The sequence below is a fragment of the Cupressus sempervirens genome, chromosome 6 (assembly GCF_028749045.1).
Source record: "Cupressus sempervirens isolate cs-2001-9-10 chromosome 6, ASM2874904v1, whole genome shotgun sequence".
Lineage (NCBI taxonomy): Eukaryota > Viridiplantae > Streptophyta > Pinopsida > Cupressales > Cupressaceae > Cupressus > Cupressus sempervirens.
In genome coordinates this window covers 437,918,197-437,933,580 of record NC_143123.1, presented here as the reverse complement: position 1 = coordinate 437,933,580, position 15,384 = coordinate 437,918,197, and the positions used below count along the sequence as shown (strand labels likewise).

The window sequence follows — 15,384 nt, the reverse complement described above, 5'->3', positions numbered from 1 at the left end:
TCTTAGGTCTATTAAGACATTCTGCACAAGTTGCACTCTTTGAATGGTGAGGGTCACTACTGGGCTTCCAGGGTCCACATACTTAGGCATTTTGCAGTTATCAAGGATAAGATCAAAAAGCTATCCAAGGACATGGATAGTCTTTGGGTCTTTCTTTTTCCTTCCTAGCTTTTTAACATAGGCTTCTCTGATGGCTTTTGAATATAAAGGTACTTCCTTTATTGCATCAAGCAAGGGAATTTTTATCGTCATTTGCTTGAGTTGCTCAAGTAAGTCTAGTGTAGCTTGATTTTCGCTTGGTAGGATTTTCTCTATTAACCTACTAGGAAATGGTGGTGTCTTGGCTGTAGGAGAAATAATGGTGGTAGGTTCTTGAACTAACTCAACATTTGTATCATCTATTTCTATTATAATGGGCTATTGAGGTGAGGCAAGCATTGTTCTAGATCATAGATGGATACAATTTAGGGTGATGGAATAACTTTATTGCTGAGCTGAAGGTTTTGCACTATTAGGATTAGGTGCAGGTTGTGCAAGTAACTGTGGCTATTTTGGAGGGGCTGTATTGGCTATAGGAGGCATTAAGGCTTGCTGTTGAGGAGGTTGAGTTAAGGCTAGATGATGTTAGTGCTGTTGTCAATTTTGGGTTTGTTGCCAACCCTGCTGAGGTTGTTGCTAGTTCTAGGTTTGCTGCCAACCTTGCTGAGGTTGGTGCCAACCTTGGTTAGGCTATTTCCACCCTTGGTTAGGTTGTTTCCAACCTTGGTTGGGCTGCTGCCAATTATTATAATTACCATGCTGCTATTGCCATTGACTATTACCACCATAATTATGGAGCGGGTCTTGAGGAATACCTAATCTTGGAGCCCATGACCTTCTTTGAGAAACATAGAGGAGTTCCCCATCTTCATCAATTACCTTGAACTCAATAGACACATGCTGTGATTCCAAGCTAGCAATAGGTTTACATTGATAGTTGCATTTCCTTTCTCTGCAATGGGGGCAATATTCTACCAACATACTATCAACATCCTCCTTCTTCCTTCATGCTTGCATGGTATCCAATTGTGTAGCAACATCATTAATGATGTCTTTCTTGAAATCCGATAAGAGGTTTGATAGTTCTATCTTAGATACTCCTACCCCAAGAGTTTTTTGGAGTAAGTCCCTCAAACCTCATCCTTTTTTTGTTGTTGCTCTAGAATAGTTCAAACAAATATTCTAGATTTCAGCCCACATCTTCTATGTAATGTCACCTCCAACCATTAAGTCTAAAGCTTCCATACTCCTGTCATGCACTTCTTTCAGAAACAGATGCTTTTGGGACTCCTCATTCATCTGATGTTGTGTATTGCACTTTAGGTTAAACATGAACTGGGCAACATAGTCCTCCAAATTCTCATCCTCCTTTTGTGACATTTTAAAAATGTCATCTCCTTTCAAATCACGGCCTCTACAATATTCCTTATATTTATTAAGGAAAAGGTTACTCATAGTTGGCCAATCTGTCATAGCATTGGCATGTAGACTCATGAAAAATCTCAAAGTGGCTTCTTTGAGAGTTGATGGAAACAATTTCAGCTTATGGGCATCAGTTGTGTAGTCATAAATTCAACAAAGGATGTTGAATTCAAAGAGAAAAGTTTTTGGATCTTCATTAATAAGGCCATAGAATTTAGGCAGGGCAGCTGAAGGTATATTTTTCAGATTTTGATTACCCTACTAGGGAGGAATTGGAAAGGGAAAGGTAGGCTAAGCTATTTCCATCTGTGGATGTCCTAGTGGTGGTTGATAAATGACTAGAGCTAATGGATTATCTTGATATTCTGGCTCAGCAAAAAGATTATTCAAATGGAAGGATTCTTTAGATGTGGTCGGTGATTGTACTTATTCTAGTACTTCTGCAAATACATTCTCAAATAGTTCTTCTTCTATTTCTTCTCTCTCTTCTCTTTCTTTAGGGTTAGGATAAAAAGGATCTTCTTGATTGAAGTTGGGAATAAATCTTCCAAGTTGGTCTTTTCTTCTATGCATGCAAGAATGCTAAAAATGAAACTAAATGACTCAATAGTGAATACTAGACTGACACCATCCCCGACAATGGTGCCAAAAATATGTCTAATCAATATAACACCTTTTTAGTTGTAGGATTGGACACCCCTTACTACCAAAGTACTATATTGATTTTTATTAAATGTCAATCCGGGAGCGTGAACTTGAGATGATGTCTGCAAAGTATATGCTCTAGTTTTCGCTAAAAGTCACTACTACCTTGAATGCAATAACCATTAAGGAAATCTAGTTTATCCAAAAGAAAGAAAACTATCAAATACTTGGAAGAAAATTCTAATTATTTAACCATACATCTATGCACCTACTACTACAGGGACAGTGGCTGGTTTTGTTTCTAGTGACTGCAGGAACAACAGTTCTAATCTTAACTTAGAAAACTGAGTCTAACTCCTACTTACTAAAGTAAACTCCACCTTCTATGTGGCCCCCCATGGAAGAATGAAGGGAAGACAAGCTCAGATAAAAGTGTAGAAACTCAACAAAGGCATATATTTATTCAAATATGTAGTTTTACAATAACTCAGGGAGAACAAAAAGATGTCTCTCGACTCTATCTGTCTACTCACTACTTAACCTCATAGATACAGACGAGGTCTTATTTAAAAGTAAGGAAGAAAAAAAAATTCCTAAAACTACAACTTCTTCATGAAGGAAATTCAATTACAACTTAAGACTACAAACATGCAATTTGTAAAGACATTAATTATCCCTTAAATTCCCCACAAATATAGATCATAGTAAAAGCTAGATCTGCTCTTTTATCTATCTTTAAATAGCTTCTAGGAATCTAGGTACCATATGTTGCATGCTGAACTGATCGCTTTGATGCTTGCTTCCTTGCTCAGCCGCTTTATCAGGTCCCAATTTTTTATTCATTAAAACAGGTCCCTTCTGACTTTGTCGCCAAGTCTTCTAGCTGCAACGATATCACAACGCTTCTCTTTAATACCATCAATGCCTTAACACTATTCCCTCATAGTTTATTTTTGATTAACTCCTACTCAGCTTGTATCCCTGCGATCAACATTTAATACACACAAGACTTCCCACAAACATTTATTTTCATTTATTAGTTTATAAAGAAAAGACATTAATTATTCAACTAACAGTTTTTGCAATTTCTCCAGTTGCAAGAAGATCTACCCATATCAAACATTCATGAAGAAAGATTTTTACCACAAAATGAACCTCTTTTTAGATATAATTCCTATTATCATTTTATGCCCTATGTCCATACTTTATACATCAAAAGTTCAAAAACATTTATACTAAAAGATGATAAAGTTCAGTATGTTATAGACAAATGTTCACCAAAAGGGCTAATAAGACTTCTATTTCTTTATGTCATCAATGAGCTTGTTAGCAAAACAATTCAATACAATTAGTAAATATGAGTCCCTTTTAGGAGCTTTAAAGTGTTGGAAATCTAATGCAAGCTAGGTGACTGAAAGGGATGGGGGGTGAATTAGGAACAACTTAAACCTTTTTAACTAAACCAATTTGTTAAGTTGTCTAATCTACTTGCATGAATGAAACATAAAGAAGCAAAGTAACAACACCATAACACAATATTTGGTAACAAAGAAACCCTCCAAGTAGAAGGTAAAATTAGGGTGGGAATGACACCCACAATGCTTCACTACTATAGTAATAAAGTTGGCCTATTAAGGCTTACAAATGATCACTTCTAATGATCTTACTTGGTTAAGAGAAAAGGGCTATTAGGTTTACCTTGTGAAAGGATTTATACAATATAGTTAAGAATGTACTCTGTTAGGATTTTCTACAAAGGATTGTTAGGTCCACCTAATTAAATTTTTTTGGACTGATGCACCTATTATGATGAATCAATGGATTGAACTTTGATGTGAAACTATGATTGCTGATGAAGATCCATTGAAGTAAACTGATCACTTGACTGTGATAGATGAGTTTCTTCTTTTCCTTAGAATACTTGTAGGCTTTAAACAATCTGCTCTTCCATATTTGCTAATGTTCTTTAATTACAATTACTTTCTTCTCACATTCTTCTTTTTTTTTTGGATAAAAAATTACCTTATATCCATCCAAATAATTCCATCAAAGATCAAATACAACACAATTCATTCCAAAAGAAATTACCAAGTTTACTCAGTGTTGTAAGTTGAGTCAAATAGTTTACTGAGGCGATGCTAAAGATACTTAGGAAACATTGTCACCTTGGCTAACTATGGTACTTGATTGATATTGGATGCTTGGTTCATGCTAATCACTCAATAGATACTTTTGACTCAGTTCACACTATTCTACTAGCTTGGTTATCACCTTAGAACAAAACTATTTTGTTGACCTGGTTCATAGTGGAGCTTGGTAGACACTGTCAACTTGGTTAACACTGCAAATTGGTGTGAATTGTCAACTCATTTGAAACTATTTATTTCTTGCACATTTAACATTGTTTGCATGGTTCCTTTGTGAGCTTGGTTAATACTACATACTAGTGACTCGATTACTGTTGTCTTTCCATTATGACTAAGTATTTTGACACTAACTAATAATATATCATGCAATTAGATTAATAATCTCCCCTTTTGGCATTAGTGATAAAAAAACTTATCATACACAAGATCTGAAAAAATTCTTCAGTCAAGCTCCCCCTTTGAGTATGCTCTTTTTAGTAGCTCGGTTTGGACTGAAGTCTCTGCAACTTGGTTTGAACTAAAAACTCTATTTTTGGTTTTTCAAAATTATTTTTCTTTATCTACCTTTTACATATCTTTCTTACTATATATATTTTTACCTTCATGAATATAAGTATGTACATATACTTTCTCTATATGCTTTCCTCCTTTGTACACCTTCTTTCCCCCTTATTTTTGTTACAAATTCCAAAAAATATATTTACAATGTTATGCCAAAATGAGAAAGAAAATCATTGTATACCTTCAAAATTATAGATAATGTCTTGTCCAAGTTATCTTGTAGCACCTTCAAGATGTGTGGATCAATTTGAAGCTCTATTGATAACTCATACATATGATTTGCAACTGATAGATTTGTGTCTTTGACCAATGTGCTTGCATGATCCATTCTCTTCTGCATAATTTCCATGAGGGGAAGTATCATACCATGTATATCAATCAATATTTATCTTATTTTGGCCTCTTCCCTTAGTATTTCTACCTAAAGATATATCAAAAATCTAGTTTTTGCAAAATGAATGGAACTGGAGCAAGGATTGAGTGCCAACTGATTTTCACTATCTTTCAACTCCATGTCAAATTTGGTCAGTTTCTTTTTTATTTCATTGGTAAAGTTAGTGGAATAAATTAAATTTATAAATAATGATACAACATTATTTGCAAAAATTTCTAATGTAAAAATTAAAGTAGACAGTTCTACTTGATCTATTGCTATCTTCTATGCTACATTATCTAACACTTTATTCTCAAACTTCCTTTTAGCTTTCATAAAGAGTTTTTCCTACCCATCAATCATGTCCTCATTGAATTTATACAAAATATCAATTAATTGATCAATAATATAGACTTTATCATTTACCTCTATAGATAAAGCATCTACAAATAATTCTTTTATGTCTTCTAAGACTTTTCTTCTATCTCTTTCAACTCTTAGCATTCATTGCTTCGCTCTTTTCTTGCATAACTCTCCCAAAATTTCCATTTCCTTAGCTAATAGTTTTGATTGGTGTATATGTGAAAAAACTACTTGTTAGGAGAACCCTTAAACAAGGAAAATATTAGTTATATATACTCATATATCAAGATTCAAATAATAAACAACTAAAACTACTTGCATTTTATTAAGCTAAACAACCAATAGATATGAGTCCCATGCAACCTCAGAGCAGCTCAAAAAGGACACTCGTGTGAACCTTGTTGGTGTGCTCTAGTTGGAGGGATGTGAATTTTCTCTCCCAAACACAATGATTGAATGAATCCCATCAATGATGAATGTATGAGAATGAGATATGAACCTAAGCGAGGTGAGTGAGGAATGCTTCAAGACAAGGCTATGGAAGAAGCCATTCTTAAAAAATTCTAGGAAATGGAGATGAATGCAAGAAAGTAAACTAGATTATTAATGCAAGAAGTGAAATCTAACAACTACCAAAGAGTTAGTAACAAGGCATGGAATCACTTAAGAGCTCTTGAACTATACTAGTATGATAACAATGCAAATGAGGGAGATGAGAAATGCTTGAGACAATGTCTCTAATTATAAGCTTGAGAGAGGCCTTGGGGAGGTGGCATCTATGTGGCATCCACATAGGTGCCACAAGGAGAGACATGGGCTAAGGAGACAAGCCATGCAAAGGTCAACATAAGCCTTTTTGGTGATAGAGATGGCTCAAGGTTTTCTCATACATGTGTGAGCAACCTTGGAGAAAGGAAAGGAGGAAAAGTGTGTAAGAGTGTAAGAGGATTTTGGATAAAATAATAAAAAGGAGGCTTTCTTAGATTTTGAGTTTCTCACACATGTGTGAGAAAACACTTAGGGGCTAAAAGGTGCTTAGGAAGGGATTTAGGATAATTAAGTGAGATTAACTAGTGGGTAGACCTAGAAAGATGAGAGTGATGGGTGGTAGACTAGGTTTTAGGTGAGATTGAGATTACATTAAATATTATTTAATTTAATCATAGGATTAGAGAATTTAATGAAGTGGAGGGAATTAAATAAATTGGAATTTATTTAAAAGGGGATTTATGGAGCACTATGCATTAAATAAATTTAACACATTAGAGGGGATGCATTTAAATTAAATTTAAATAAATTAGGGAAGTGAACCTATTTAATTAAATAATTTTAATTAAATAAGTAGAGGAACATGAAAAATATAATTAATTAATAAATAATAAATTATAATGTCAAGGGAAATATTAATAAATTAACAGTGTTTAGGATAATTTTAAGTGTCTACACTTTTCCTCTCTTTGATGTAGTGTCAGGATGACATTGCATCAAAGAAAATTAAATATAGTTTGTCTTAGCAAGGAGAGGAGTCCTAGGAGTTGTCTCATAATGGTGATGAGGAAGGAGGGTGCCCCCTTGAGGAAATAGGGTGAAAAAGGAATACATTTTTCCCCATTTTCTCAAAAATAGACACATGAAGAAAAAGGGAAGGAAAAAGGCTTAAAAGAAGGCCTTCCATAACTTGTTGGTAATATCAGAGTGAAGCAGGGTAAATTGGATAATGATTAATCTAAATACAACTTAACTACATGAATGCATGAGATTCAATTGTGTTCATATGGGAGAGCATGCCCTAGTTTGATATTACAAAAGGAGTTATGCATCAAATGCTATAATAGCATAGATGGAAAGGTTCCTTTGCATGGACTAGACTCTTAAAGAACAATGTAGATTTTTTAGCTTTGATGGAATACATGACATATACACACTAAATAGGTCTAGGTACACCCAAAGTCTTATTAGGGATCTTGGTGGAAAATGTGCTAACCTATTGTTCCCTATGGACAATGCATAACCATAACTCAAAACTGATGTAGATGTGCCAAAGAATCTTTAAAATAGATCATATTGAAAAATGACCCATGCAATTAGGTTAATCCATTCAAATGATACCAAGATATTGAAGATCAAGGCACACTTAGGGAGGCTCTTGCTGACATACAAAGATAAATTAACAAAAAAAATTATGACCAAGTAGTCATTCAGTCTATAGATCTTGCCATGAACTTTATTCTGATGGTAAATTTATTAAGCTTGTATAGGAGGGATGCATCCTATAAGGTAAGATGTGATTGTTTGATTGAATTGTATTGAAATGTTTATAATTGTTCATTGGAAATTGTGTGAAAGGAGCAAGGTTATCAAATCATGTAGTCTCAGTGTGAATTTGTGTAAGTTTATTTGCAATAACTATTTTGATAAGATTAGTTTGATGGGTTGAAACTCAATGTCATGACATTAGATGATGAATATAAGGATTTGGACAAGATGTGATCAGATGATGGAAGACATTTATTTAATTAGAAGAATGATGTTGATAAGATTGCATTAGAAGAAAAAAATAGTTAGATAGGATGAAAATTGATTTTTATAAAATGATTGGAAGAAGGGAATTTTATTAGAGTAGAGGATAGATGAAGTGATTTAATTGATGAAAATGACTAGATTGGGACCACTAAAAAGGGAGAATCAAGGCATGGTAAATAGATGAGAAGCAACGAGACTCAATGGATTAAAGATAAATGGGTGGAAGCAATGGTGAAAGTATGTGAGGAACCCAAAATATATGGGGAATAGGAAGATGGATGAAAAGAATCATGTTTTAAAGGAGTTGAAAAAAATGCCCCATATCAAGGATGGGAAATATGGTGGGAAAGGATGCATGAATGTGGAAAGATGGTGTGAAGGATATGCATGGAGGAAATGGAGGTTCATGAATTTTTTTCCAAAGCATACATGGATATTATTACTTTTTAAATTAATTTTTTAATTTTTATGCCTCTATTTTTTCTCACAAGCATAGGTATTAAATTGGAAGATGGATGGGCAAAGGATATGATGTGGAAGAAGTGAATATGACATGAATAATGAAATGAAGGATATGGATGAAATATGGAATGTGAAATGGAGAAAATGCATGAGATAGTCAAGACCAATGAAATATGAAAGAAGGATGGAAGTGTGTAGGATTATGGATGGATGAAATGAACATGACAAGGAATATGGGATGCAAGATATTGATAGGATGTCAAGATCAAATATGTGAACAAATGGTGGGAGTATGTAGGAAAGTGTGTGGATAATGTGCAAGGGATATGTTGAGTGAGCATGGATGGATGAAAGGAAAATGATAGTCAAGATCAAAGATGGAAAATGATGATGGAGATATGGAAGATATATAAGGCAGTGCAGTATGGATGAAGCTTTCCCCTAGTGTAGAGTGCAAGTGGAAGAGGAAAAGTGAATGGATGGATAAGTGGAATTGGAAGACATTGGATACAAAGGGAGGACTCAAGAATCTAGATACATGGATGGTATCCCTTGACATTTATTTCTCTTTCTTTGTTATTTTCAAGGAACTTTTTACTATTTTCTCATAGATATTGGTAGGATAGTGAAAAGAAGGATGAAATGGGTTAGGAAATGGAGGTCAAGGACTTATGAAAAAGTTTGGATTAAGGGGCTGGAGTGGTTGGGAGGAAGACATGATTGATGGATGCTAGGTTGGAAGAATTGTGAATGAGTGGATGAATGAGGTTGAAAGATTGTCATTGGCAAAGACCTTGAAGGGTGATGGACATGAAGAAATATGGGAGGATACATAAAAGAAAGTTTGAATTTTGGGATATAGGAACCCAAAATGGATGAAGGAGATGATGGATTTAGGATGGTGCATTTTGGGACATAAGGACCCAAAATGGATTTGGAAAATGGAAGTTTGAAAAAATTATGAATGAAGGAAGCCTTTGAGTTTGCAAGATTTGATGCTATTTTTAATTTTTCTTTCAAATTCATTTCCTCATTAAGTAGCTTTGGAATCCACATAATTTATGAATTTTTTAATTTTTAGCCTTTGTGGTCTTCTGATTTTTTCTTTCTTCTAGGTCATATTTTTTGTTTCTTGAACATGTCTTTTAGAGGGGACATGTTGATTGTCAGATTTTTAGATTCAGTCACTTTATCTTTGGCATCCAATTTGCTTCCATTGGCCATGGTACAGGTGCATGGGGATAAAATGGGATGGAGAGCTTATGGATGCTGAACATTGGAAGGAATTCAAGGATGTGTGCCTTTGTTGATCTTTAATAGGTATATGAGGGGGTGAAATGGAAACATGGATATGGTGGACAGATGTATGTAAGGATCCATAATGGATGGAAGGGATGAAGGGTTTGGATTTGGAACATAAGGACCCAAAATGGATTTAAGTGAGGAAGGAAGCAGATGATGGATATAAGGTCCCAAAATGGACTTGGAATATGGATGATGGGAACATTTGGGTTTGGATGGAGGGATTTCAGATTTGGAAAGAGTTGAAGGTATACCAACATCTTGAGATCACACTTCCTCAATGGGATACTTATCATTTTTAATACAAGATGTGAGTCCATGTATAGGTGGTTCACGAGTGGATTGGGTAGGTGTGGCAAGGTCTTGTGGAGGATTAGTATTGTGAGAGGAATCATGAGGGATAATAGGATCATGAGATGGATTGGGATCATGAAATGCACATGAAGGGGTACTTTGATCTTGACTTATAAGAAGATTATGTGGTGGAATAATTGGATCATGAGATGGAATAGAATCATATAGTGGAGTGGAGAGAATGGAACCATGAGATAGAGTGATTTGATCCTTACATGGAGGAGTATTAGTGGATGGAGTGGAAGGAGCATATTCATGAAGTGGAGGATCTATGGATGCTAACTCTTGAGATGGAGTGGAATCATTAATGGGTGCAGTAGAGGTAATTTATTGATGTTGATTAGGAAGAGGATAATGAAATGAATTAAGAGGGATAAATGGATTTTGAGGGATAAGGGAATCATGGGATGGGGAGTTTCTTAGATCTAGAGGAGAAAAGGAATCCATAATGACATGCTTTGGGGGAAGGTCTTGAGATGGAATTGGGTGCATGGATTTGGGTGATTGGATCACTTTATTTTTTTTTGTATACTTAGAAAAGGTTTCTAGTGAAATAAACCTATTATAAGGTGGGGATGATGTTGATTTTGGAGAATTAGGATTGTGTGGAGGTTGAGGCATGGGTAGGGGATTGTGATGATGTTTTTGGACATTAAGGTCAAAGTATGGGGAATTACATGAAGGATTCAAGTTGTGTGGGACATAAGGATTATGGTCTTTGAAACATGGGGGAAGAGGACATATGTCTTGGAAAGTAGATTTTTGCTTTTTATTTGCTAGGCTCATGATTTGAATTGTTTTCTCAATTTAGAGAACAATACCAAAGGAATATTTAATGGTATTTTAAACACATAATAAAAAATATCTAGAATTAAGTTTACTCATGATATTAAATAGAATTTCATAGAATTGTGGAAAATCTTGTAAGTGAGCTGTATGCCTGCAAATCAAACAAATTTGGACAAACTCATGGAGGAGTTGTGTGTCCGAGCTCATAAAAGTTAGGCTATCCTATGAATGAGATGTATGCCCACGAACTCTATAGGAGTTGGTCAATCCCGTGGTTGAGATGTTTGCCCATGAAATTTGTATATAAGATCTAATAAAAATTGGTAATCTTAGCAAACAAGGTGTTTGTCCATATCATTCTTCTCATTAAGTTTGATTTGAGCCTCTTTATATATCTTCATGGAAGTTGAAAGGTCATGCCATTTAAATCTTCATTAGAAACTAAATGAACAATTCAAAATTGAAAAGTCATTATTTAACATAATATCCCAACCTAATTCTGACCATTCTCCCCTCTTATAAGGAAATGGGCCCCATTTCCTTATCACTTTCTAAATTATATGCAACCAATAATGGTTTTTTTTCATGCAACATGAAAATGAGATATGTTGAGATAAATCCCTATTTGGTGATACCCTTTGAGCTCTCATGACCTTTCAATCATTCGAATGAAGAAATGACTAGATGAATATATTTAATAGCACCAATTTATCTATCCTTCCACTATTGGTATTCTACCCAATTTTTTCTCTAGAATAAATATATCTCTAGATTATAAACCATGTCACCCTCATAAGCAATTTAAAGAGGTAAGAAATTCCCCACAAACATATTAGCTTTCTTGTCAACATAAATAAATTGGTTGATACACATACTCTCTATGGTGTTGAGTAACTCCTTTAGTGCCTATAATAGAAGTAATGATAGCTGAATTTGATGTCATAATAATTTTTAATCACTTAAAAACAAGCCCCATTGAGCCATTTACCTCATATGCCTTTGCTAAGTCAACAAAACCGATGATAATGACAATTCATATGCGAGAGAATTTGATATTTTTTCTCATCATGGCATATATACATTTAGAATGTAAAAAGGTTGTGGTTCAAGTCCATGTAGTAGGGATATCTATTGCTTGAATTTTTTTTCCATTCTTCCCAAGTCTATCAAAGATGACATTATCCTTTGCACAGTAGAAAGATTTGATCATCTTTGTTCCGCACAATAACAAACATATGCTTCCTCATGATATTGAACTTCAAAAGATTGAACAATCTATACTCCCTCTTGATCTATTGTTTAGAAGATGGATCCCACTCCTTAATTATTACACTTGTTTGTGTTCACCTACAAAAATCACAACCAAACTCCCTTGCTACTACAACAAAAGCATCTTCATCAAGTGATTCTACTTCATAACTTAGCATACTTGTCTCTTCATCATGGTCTGAAACAACCCTATGAAAAATTACTAATATATGAAAAATATTAAAATCATATCTCTGTTAGGTTCCTTTGCCCAGTTTCCATTCATGAATTGGTCATCCTTAAAATTGAATCCTTTGATAGAAGGATTTGTAGTCATCTGAGTCCATTGTTGCCCATCAATCTATAGTTCAATCTCTAGTTCCATTGAGTTTCATCTCTAGATATCATTCCTAGATGCACTTAATTCTTGCCTATTAAGACTTGGGATACCCAAAAAAGATAGGTGACCCTTGATATCCATTTCCATCCATTTTGTTGTAGCTATCTCCACTTCACTTGAGACAATGCCATATGAAATACCAGCTATCAAACACTTGATAAAGTCCATCTAATTAAATGTAAGGGTTCCTATTTTATTTGAAAGAATAGTATCCACTTGTCCTAGCTCCTCATTAAAGTTTGAATTCTAAGCTTGAGTAGGGGTACTTGTTTCTTCATTATAGATCTAGATGTCTTGATTTATAAAGATCGCTTGCAAAACCTTGACAACCTCAATTGAAACATACAAAAAAATAGGGATCAAGTAGTCATAAAGGATCAACATAGTAACTAAATGGAAAATACTTGAATATTCCATAGTATTCTCCACTTTCAAATACCACCAATTAGGCATACTGAATTCTATCTAGACAATAGTACTAGAGACAAAACTTGGCTTTGATACCACTGATTTGAATTGTTTTCTCAATTCAGAGGACAATACCAAAGGAATACTTAATGGTATTGTAAACACATAATAAATAATATCTAGAGTTCAATTTACTCATGATATTAAATAGAATTTCTTGCAATTGTGGACAATCTTGTAAGTGAGATGTATGCCTGCAAATCAACCAAATTTGGACAAACTCGTGGAGGAGTTGTGTGTTTGAGCTCATAAAAATTGGGCTATCCTATGAATAAGATGCATGCCCATGAACTCTATAGGAGTTGGGAAATCCTATGGTTGAGATGTTTGCCCATGAACTCTATATATAAGATTTGATAGAAATTGGTAATCTCAGTAGACAAGGTGTTTGTCCATATCATTCTTCTCATTAAGTTTGATTTTATCTTCTCTATATATCTTCATGGAAGTTGAAAGGCCATGCCATTTAAATCCTCATTAGAAACTAATTGAACAATTCAAAATTCAAAATTCATTACTTAATATAATATGCCAGCTTAATTCTGATCAATTCAAGATAGAATTCTTGAGTTCCTCAATGTCTTTGGCAATGAAATTTCTATTTGAGGAATTGTGTGGGCTATGAATGAAATCATATGTGTTTGAAGGACAAGAAGGTGGATTTCACTTGTGAAAGGTAGAAGAATAGTGAAAATGAGATCGATCAAAATTAGATATGAATTTTTGAATATTGATTTGGTATGGGCTTTGTGTTGGAGGTGTGATTTTATATTGCCTTTGAAGGTCACCAAGAATTTGGTCAAGCCAATTTTTATCCATGGAACTTAGATGAGGGGTGATGAAATTTTTGATGATGGATGAAATATGAACTTGGGACTAGGAGCAATTTCAGACTTTGCATTTGATTTGACTTGAATTGGATTTAACATGATATTGATTGGATTGGATTGGATTTGATTTGATATTGGATGAAGGTTGGAGATAACCTTGATCAGATTTGGGTCATTCAAGATAACTAGGATTAAAGTCCAAGGATTATAATGGTGCTGCTAAGTCCAAAGTAGAAGATTTTATGAAAATTGAATTAGAAGAAGATTTGAATGGATGAAATTAGAAAAATTGATTTTGGATGAAGATGTAAATAGATTGAATTAGGAATTGATTAGAAAGGAATGAATTTGACAATGGATTGGATTAAGAATCATGAGGATGAATCATTGAATGAGGGAATTGGCTCTTGACGTGGATTATGAGTCATGACTAGGATGAAGATTAGGGATTCGATTGAATGATTAAGAAAATGAAGTAATGATTAGGATGGTTGAAATTTTGAAGAGTTTGATGAAATGGATGAATAGAAGAAGTGATGTGGAAAATACGACCTTCTTTTTGTTATTTTTGTTTTTGAAATGTTTTTGGATTTTGAACTTTTATGATGTTTTTTGGATTTTTTTAAAACATAAAATGCAAAGCATACAATGAAAAAAATATAAAAGAAAATCTTATATGGCATGTCCCATTCAAATGGGTAGATTTTTGAACACTTAGCACATTGAACACACCAATAATCCTATAAGGTTTTGATTGGGATATACAAGCTCAGCTAGGGGTGTCCTTGATATCCGCAAGGTACACGAGGCCCAAATCTATAGATGAAAGAAAATAATGCCACACAACTAGTAGGAGACAATAACCAAAATATCCACCTTCAGTTCCCAAATGTATATATTTCTTTGAGGCTTAGCCAAGAGTGACAATATTTTACTTCCAAGAGAGGTGTCTTTCCATTCATCTCCCAATATTTATACTCTACTAGAATACTAGAGTTGAGGTCATCCTAAGGGGTGATGAAATATCCAAACATGCCTCCTAAAAAATGTGTAAAACAAGGCCACTTATTTCTTGTGCACTTAAGATCACCCAAAGGCATGAGAGGAGTGAATGCGTAAGTGGTCTTGGGTTTAAAGAAATTTTTCCTTTTCCAATTGATGCTTTAGATTTTGTAATCTATTGTTGAACACACTCGTGTTTATATCATACAATATTCTTTCCAACTTGATAATGTTGTCAACATAATAAAAATTGATAGTTTTCCAACATAAGTAAATCATACATCATCCATGTAAGAAATTTGATAAGAAAAGAGTCAATTTCTTGATGCATTCAAGATTGAGTGAGTATTTATTTTAAGCATCAAACTTGAGTGTTTCATCATAAGGGTTCTTTGATCCTTGAGCACTTGAGAGTGTGTTCACTAGCATGCATTCCGATGAAAAATGTGTTCTCTT

At 34.2% G+C, this 15,384-nt stretch overlaps 1 pseudogene; it reads left to right on the top strand.

Annotated features, from left to right (window-relative positions):
- Window positions 1-358: 358 nt before the first annotated feature.
- The window catches only part of LOC149552930 (FACT complex subunit SPT16-like), a 191,210-nt pseudogene continuing 176,184 nt past the window's right edge, over window positions 359-15,384 (top strand).